The sequence below is a fragment of the Pangasianodon hypophthalmus genome, chromosome 13 (genome assembly GCF_027358585.1).
Source record: "Pangasianodon hypophthalmus isolate fPanHyp1 chromosome 13, fPanHyp1.pri, whole genome shotgun sequence".
Classification (NCBI taxonomy): domain Eukaryota; kingdom Metazoa; phylum Chordata; class Actinopteri; order Siluriformes; family Pangasiidae; genus Pangasianodon; species Pangasianodon hypophthalmus.
In genome coordinates, this window is record NC_069722.1 from 14661706 (window position 1) to 14669604 (window position 7899).

Here is a 7899-nt window from a genome sequence, read left to right on the forward strand (position 1 = left end):
ACTTACAGTCAGTGCTTGCCCAATTTCATGTGAACCATCTTCCAAAGACTGCGTATTTATACAGTCTAATATTTTGGACAAGGAAGGTTTTTCCACTGTTTCGTTTTGGAGACAGAAGGTTTTTTCTTTAATTGAGCAAGCCTAGATCATGGTAGGCTAGACCAAAAACTATATTTTTGCCTCAAATATCAGTCTGGTATCAAAACAGGTCTATAGCATCCAAGACTAGTAAGAGTAACAGTTACCAAGAACCACAGTATAACACGTCACAGTCAAGAATACAACAGCCATAAGTTACCATACCATAGTAAACTATGGCAGTATCATAACTTAGTTAAACATAGTTACCATTAATATACCTTTAATATACTTATAAACTGTATTATCATATTATCTACTCTAGTAAAACCATAGTGTGTCATAATAAAACCAAAGTATACTAGAGTAATTTTTTCTAAGGGAAGCCATTAATGTCAGAATGAGTAATATCCTTGAGTGATTATTTGAAACTGCAGATGTTCCTCACACAGCATGAAGTCATTTATAAGACACCCAATTAAAGACCAGAAAGAAAAGCAAGACTTAGTTGTCTTGCTTAGAATGAGGAAACCCTTTCTGTGCACTCATCTGCTTTTAACAGGAAGTGACATACAGGGAGACTCTCGTGTAATTACTGTAGTGTGCCGAGACACCCACGGCAAAGAATGCTTGCCTTCCTCTGGTAGTAGATTTGAGTAAGCTGTACATAACTGTGTAGAGTTGTGTAGTATTTCTGGTGATAGAGATGTGGTGACTCAGAGGTGACATAAAGGTGGCTAGTGTGACGAGATTCTGAAATTCTGAAGAGTCTTTTTGGTAGTAATCAGGTAACTGGGATAACTACTATGTGTATGCATCTGCCCACTTGTTCTGTCTGCTGTCAGTGGGTGGCTAACATTAACACAGCAACAAAGCAGCAACATCTTACATGTAGAAGTCTACTGGAAAGTCCTGAGGTCTTTGTGTCAGATAAAACCGAAGCCTCCCACTCATGGACCTCTTTAACAAACACACACACACCATCCCCTCACGCACAAACAAATAGGAACATATATATATATATATATATATATATATATATATATATATATATATATATATATATATATATATATATGTGTGTGTGTGTGTGTGTGTGTATATATATATATATATATATATATATATATATATATTCTTATAATAATAAAACCACACATGTAGAAAAATGTACAGTAGAAAAGACAATAAAACCCAAAAGAATGCATAGTAGGGCCATTTAAAGTTTAGAGTTTGTTTACAGTGCTGATTTTACTGTGTAGGTGTTGAGGGTGAAACCCCACTGAAAACCCACACATAACCATGCTTGCTCCCTGTTTCCTGGAAATAATCTCTATAGCACTGCCTTGACTTCTCTGAAGACCTGTATGAATAAACCCCAAGACTTTCCCACTACAACTTTCTTAGCACTGTTGAGATGCAGTATATCAAAGACAGATAATTCTTGTTAAAAATAGAAATAATTATACTGATTTCCTAACACCAAATTTATTAGAATGCCTTAGAAAGGTTTGAGCACTGTGTAAGGTCAGAACTGTATCTAGTGATATTTCTGGCCAGGTTTCAGGAAGAACATTCAAAGAACATTTGTTCTTTGAATAATCAATGACATGAATATCCATTTCTAGAACCTCCCCTGAAGGTGCAATGAAGTTGGGATCTGGTGATTTTCATTTAATTCATCTTGATGTTCATGAAATGACCTTACAATTTACTTAATGTGTAGCTGAAAAATGGGAACAATGAGATAACAGTTTAATTCAATTCGGTGTAGTTTAATTTTATTTGTAGTTCACCTTTAACAACAGACTTTATCACAAAGCTTTGTAGAAAGGATGAAAAAATATTTCAATCCATTGTACACACTGGCAAGTAAACCTGTTACTCAAGGCTTAACTAACAAGTGTCCTGATGAAACACAGTGCAGGATGCAGTTCACTGTTAGCCCTCAGCCCTAAAGCACATATGTAAACTTGATACAGTGTAATTATGAAAATGACCTTTAATAAAATCTGCGCTGTTTCTCTTTTCCAGGAAGTGCTTACCTAGAATTTCTTTGGTAATCATCCTTTACATGCACATACATAGAGCCATTCAAATTCATTTCCATTAGAGCATAAAGCAGCATCACTCAAGTATGTCACACACGCAGACCAACCCATTTCAGAATCCTTTAGGTAAATGAATAAAATGCACTGATATTAAAGAAGGCACATCATAATATAGTCATTAGGATGCACATGAGCAACCAAATTTGACATTTTGTAAATGATTTTGAATTGTGTATGTGACAAGTAACATAAAACATGCAAAAGTTGCATGAGTGAATCAATGGTAAAAGAATTACCTAAAGACAGATGCTGTCTTTGGCTATGCATAACATTTTCCGTCAGTATGTGCTATGGATGCGCCAGCTGATCTACCTGTTGCTCATTGTAATCTTTTACAGCCATCAGTCTCTTTCAGGGAAAAGTGGTACTACTCCTGTCAGCTGCAGCATATGATATGATATGATATGAAATTGAGGAATAAGGAATGAATAGTAGCTCCCCGCTGTGAAAGTGCTGAAGATCATTGCTACGTATATTTGCTTATGCATATGTAAGAGTGACTTGGATGGTCCTTGGCAGAACTGTGGCTAGCCAATCACCTCTCATTCATAACTTTATCGGGTCTCATTTTTGAAGGTTCCAGAACATCCAAAGTCTGCATAATGTTTAGTCTTAAAGATATTGCCAAGTCGTAATTATATACATTGAGGAGATGCTGACTTTTATATATTTCATGTGTGTTTTGTAAGGTGGATGTTTGTTGTTTCAACTCACGAGGTTTAGTAACACGGCACCACAAGCCTGGAGGTTCCAGTGTCCAATATCTTTACCTTGAGTTGCTACAGCATCGTACCTCAGGGTCCCCTTTCCCTTTCCAAATAAGAACTATGTGGACCCACTTCTTGGGAACTGCAGAATTTCCATTCTTTTCTGTTCTTTATATTGAAGCACCTTCATGCTAATGTGGTAACTGACAGTTGCCAAAAACTTGCTTCCATGAAAGCTAGCTATGGAGTTCCCAAGAACATGCTTTAAGGTTAGCGATAGGGTTCACTTGGATCATTGACTCATATCAATCGTTTTTGGAGGCTGATAGTGAAACTCATTCCAGGAACTGTAAGCACTGCTTCAGTTTCCAAGTGCTAACCACAGCCAAGGTGACTGCACTAAGTTAGTGGCTTCGCACTTTTCTGTAGTTACACTTCTACCTGGTAATGTGAAGTACAAGGAACACATACAGTAGGTCACAGTGCATAAATATAAAGGGCTCAAAAATCCAAGCCTATAACTACCAAGAATTGAATTTCACCAATTGGATTTTTTAAAAGCTGTTCAGAGAATCTTCATATGAAGTTGCCATACAGTATTAGTGGGAGTGTAAACCAATGCACAATCAGTTGTTTAATGACTTGTTTAATGAATCATAACATACACTAAATAGTCCTAATAAAAATCCAAATATTTGTATGGCAATATGTACCTTGCCTCACCTTTAATAGGTAAACATACTTTTCACAGGAACACTTGAAGATAGAGTTGTGCTGAACTTAAACAACCTTTTCACTGCTGGAAATTCATTAATTCAGAGTTCTTTACTGTTAAGATACTGAAAAAAAACCCTTGAATCCTTGGAAAAAAAATCTTGTGTTTGATTATCTGCTCCTACTCTGCGATCTCTGTTACCAGAACTTCCCCCAATGTTGTTAATGATCTATAGGGAGTTCCTGGAGTTTATTTTTCAGGGGTAACAATGTTGGCATCACTAGGCCAAGGAAGTATTTTTGTCTTCCATTTACCATATCAAGTACACACACCACTGCCTTCAAAACAGTATATTCCTTGAGGGTATGCTACCTCATTGTACACATGTTAAAGATAAAGCCTGTGGGTCAAATCTGGCCTTCAGCCTCATTTCATTTGGCTCACATAAACCTATTTAATACAGAAAATAATACAGAATAAAAATTAAACAGAAAAGGCCTGTAGTACAACAATGCTTAATTTCAGTGGGATGAGGAAATACACAAAATAAAATCACAATTGTTTTCCTGATCTGTACAATAAAATTGGTAAGTGTGACACACTCGTACATTTCAGGAGGATGTCAGACAGCAGTAGGAGCAGTGATGACACTAAATTTGTTATTTAATCATTTTAAGCACGTTAGCATCAAATAATCTTTCCATATTAATAACATTGCGATGAAATACCTGGATAACACATCAGACTGTATGAGCCAGTTTTCCTCAGTTCAGAGCAAAGGATTGATCAAACACAAAAAATAAAACAGATAGTAAGGCTTGCCCAACACCAGAACCTTATTTGTTATATAAATTAAAATGTATTATGAATTTTTTTTTTCTGATTTATTATTTTTGGTGTATTTTTGGTTATTATATAAATGTGCAATAGATTTTAATGTATAGCAGTAAGCTAAAATGCTGTTTAATATTGAAAGGAGCGTCCCATATACCCTGCCTGTGGTGTCTTATAAAAAGCAGCTTCCGCATCACATCTCCATGAAGAAAAAAAAAAATACAATCTGATATTTTTCAGACAAAGGAGTTTGTCATTTCAAATATTCGTATACTAAAACCTTCCTTGGTTATGCAGATGTATGATACATGGAACACGTTATACTGCACAATCTCCCTTCAAATTATAGCACACTCATTATCTGGCAAGTAATAAAAAACTTTAAGAGTGGTAAAGATTAAATTTGTTGAAGTAAAGGGTTGGTTTGCAGTCTTCTTGGAGAATGGGAGTGATTTTGCTGTTCTTCTTCCATTAGATAGATGACCAGCTATTGGAATTTCTGTCAGAGATACGGCCCATCACCTTCATATTTGCGAAGCTGCAGTACGTGTGAGCTTGTACTCCGATGGAGCTGTGCAGCTTCATTATCACGGCTTCATTAGACAGCAGATGCTCAGTCACCACGGAAAAATCAACAAGATCTTCTTTTCCGATAGTATAAATTTCCACCATGTCATCCACCAGTTATATGAGTTTGCATGGCAGTATTGTGTAATCGACTCAGTCGGCTTAATTTGCAAAAGATAAATATGTTATTTAAAGGCTGATAATAGAGGTTTTCTCTTTAATCAACACAAACACAGACCAGTTGATTTTAAACATGGAAACATGTAGGCAACTCACACAGGCTAGAAGAAGCTAGGTGCTTTTAGAATGAAAATGAAAGAAAATTTGTCTAGCAAAAAAACTGTTTACTTTAATATGACAGGACATGGGAATCCGAAAAAAAAAAAAAAAAAAAAAAACTGTTGGTAGCAGGTTTGTGTTGCATGAAGGTGATCTTTGGTGTAAGTGTGAAAGTGAGAGCCAACAGGAGGGTGGACCATAAAAGCTAAAAATGTAGAAACTGTTCATTATCAAGTAACGGTCACACCCAGGACCAGTCCTTGGATTGGGCAGTATAAATGACCTCAGGCCTCTGAGGTACATCACTGAGTTCATCCAGGACATCAGTACAGGACATCATATAAATTCTGCTCATATATAATATTATATGGTTTATTTATATGGTCAGAAATGAAATAGACTTTAATAGTATAAAAAAAAAACAATTGTCAATTGTCTTAAACTCATTAAGTATTAGGACAACAACTGAAGCTTTTTAGTTGTTACAAAAAGTTTAAAAAAAAGTCGCAAAAACACTTTGTGCCTGTATTGGATAATTTGTACAAAAATTACATCATAAAGGATTATTAAAACCAGGGCTGCGGGAAGGCGTATTACTTTGGGGTGCTGGAATTTTAAGCACCATACATGTGACATGCGCTATGACATCAGACCTGAATGATAGACAAATCGTGTTTCTTTAAACAGAGAATGTGTGTTCATTCCTTAAAGCAGCACTGTATGTGATCGGAGTGTACTGTATGATAAGAGTGCTTTTGTACTGAATATCAGCATGGCTGGGATACGGCCATAGGTAATCACAGCTATGCTGATATTCAATACAACAGCATGACTGTGAATGTGATATTGCTTTTATACAACACTTCTATGAAGCAGAAATGAATATATAGTAACTGACATTTCAGATACAATATACCACAGCACAGTTAATCAGTTCAAGTGAGTTTTTATTGTTATTCCTCTATATAGCTTGTATATGTGGGGATCTGTGTTTTCTTGTTGGTGGTTACCTGCACTGATAATCAGTGTGGGGATCATGTGATCTGCATTGTGTGGCTGCTTGTCTTGGGTCACATGAGGCATGTCACATGATACATTAGGAGATTATAAAGTTTGGCTTGTGGAGTTCACACTCTCTTGCTGCTGCCATTTGCCACTGCAACTAGACTCCCGTCATACAGGGTGACTGCTAGAACAATGTGTTCCACTCTTCATGAAGGACACAGGTGACTGCGTGGCATTTGAAGGACTTGTGGCCTCCTATTGAGTTGCTGGGCTGCAGACACTCTGCACTGGAGTGCCCCATTTTATCTTCCTGGGTTATTGTGCTGCGGGGAGTATTGAACACTCTTGCAAAGGACCAGGCCAGCCACTGTTTTATTGTCAGTGTACAAGTCTTTTTTTTAGTTTGTTTGTTGGTTGTTTTGTTTGCCTTTGGCTTTGTCCTTTTTTTTGTCCTTGGTCTAGTGTAACCCTGCCTTGACCAAGCCAGCGCGGTGGTCATTGTGTTGGGAGCTGGATGTTCTCCTCTTTTTGTCTCTGTATAGGTTCTCTGTACAAGGCCGGATCTGCACCTCACTACTGCTCCTTTCAGTTGGGGGCTGCACTGAGGGGACACTATTTTGGTGTGTACTGGTAACATGCAACACGGTGTGGTATTTTGTAGTGGTAATTACTGACCTTGTGTGTGCAGTGTTTGCTATGTTGCATGCTTGTATGGTGTTGGGTTTGTTGTGTCTGTCTCTCTCACCAGGGCCTCCTAGGAGAGGAGCTGTGGGTGCCGTGCCGACCCGACCTTATTAGTTTGAGAAGCTCCAGCCAGTTTCCCTTCGTCTCTTTTTCACATTAGCAATTGTACCTATTCAAAATTGTAATAAATTCGAGCTTGTGTACATGCCTTGTGTAAACTGTTTCTTTGCGGGCAGGGTCTAGAATCAGCCACACTACAGAGAGAAAAGGGGTTTCCCCCGCCTATTTTAGGGGGTGGCGTAGTCAGACAGTAAAGTACATGTAGGTATTCTGCGTGTCGGGTACCACATCTACATTGGAACTAAACTGGAACATTTCTTCAGGACCATGGTGCAACACAGTACACTACGCAAGACTACATAAAGTGCAAATACACAACAGTGTCAGACGAGTGCAAGACAATAAATACACAGAACAGGACAATTACACAGAACAATAAATACACAGAACATGGGCTGTAAACTCTAAAATATTGTGTGATGTAGCAGCAAAAATGAGTTCCATAATATAAAAGGGTCTGATGCAGTTTTGTAAAGTGCAGTGTGCAATGGTACTGAGTCAATCGAATCAAATTAATTGAGCTGATTAAATCAGAAGGTGTTGATTAATTTTCTATAACGGCACAGCTTTTACAATAGTTACAACTGTACCATAAATGATTACTTTACATTGATGCATAATTAAAAGTGTATAAACATTAAGATGGTAAAGTTTTCTGTAAGGAGCCATTTATTAAATATCTACGGCAAGAGTCAGTAAGTTTCCTAATTACATGTAGCTATATACAGTTTTTCCCTCACCAGTCTACTGTTTTTTCTTGAAGTTAATGAGACAAAAACACAGTTTCTAATATTTCTGA

General features: G+C 37.2%; 1 long non-coding RNA gene across 1 annotated transcript; it reads left to right on the forward strand.

The window, feature by feature from the left end:
- Nucleotides 1–6275: 6275 nt before the first annotated feature.
- On the forward strand, nt 6276–7183 carry LOC113528421 (uncharacterized). The gene is made up of 2 exons (XR_003402940.3): nt 6276–6916; nt 7045–7183. It is a non-coding gene; the product is annotated as an uncharacterized LOC113528421 (long non-coding RNA).
- The last annotated feature ends 716 nt before the right edge of the window (nt 7184–7899 follow it).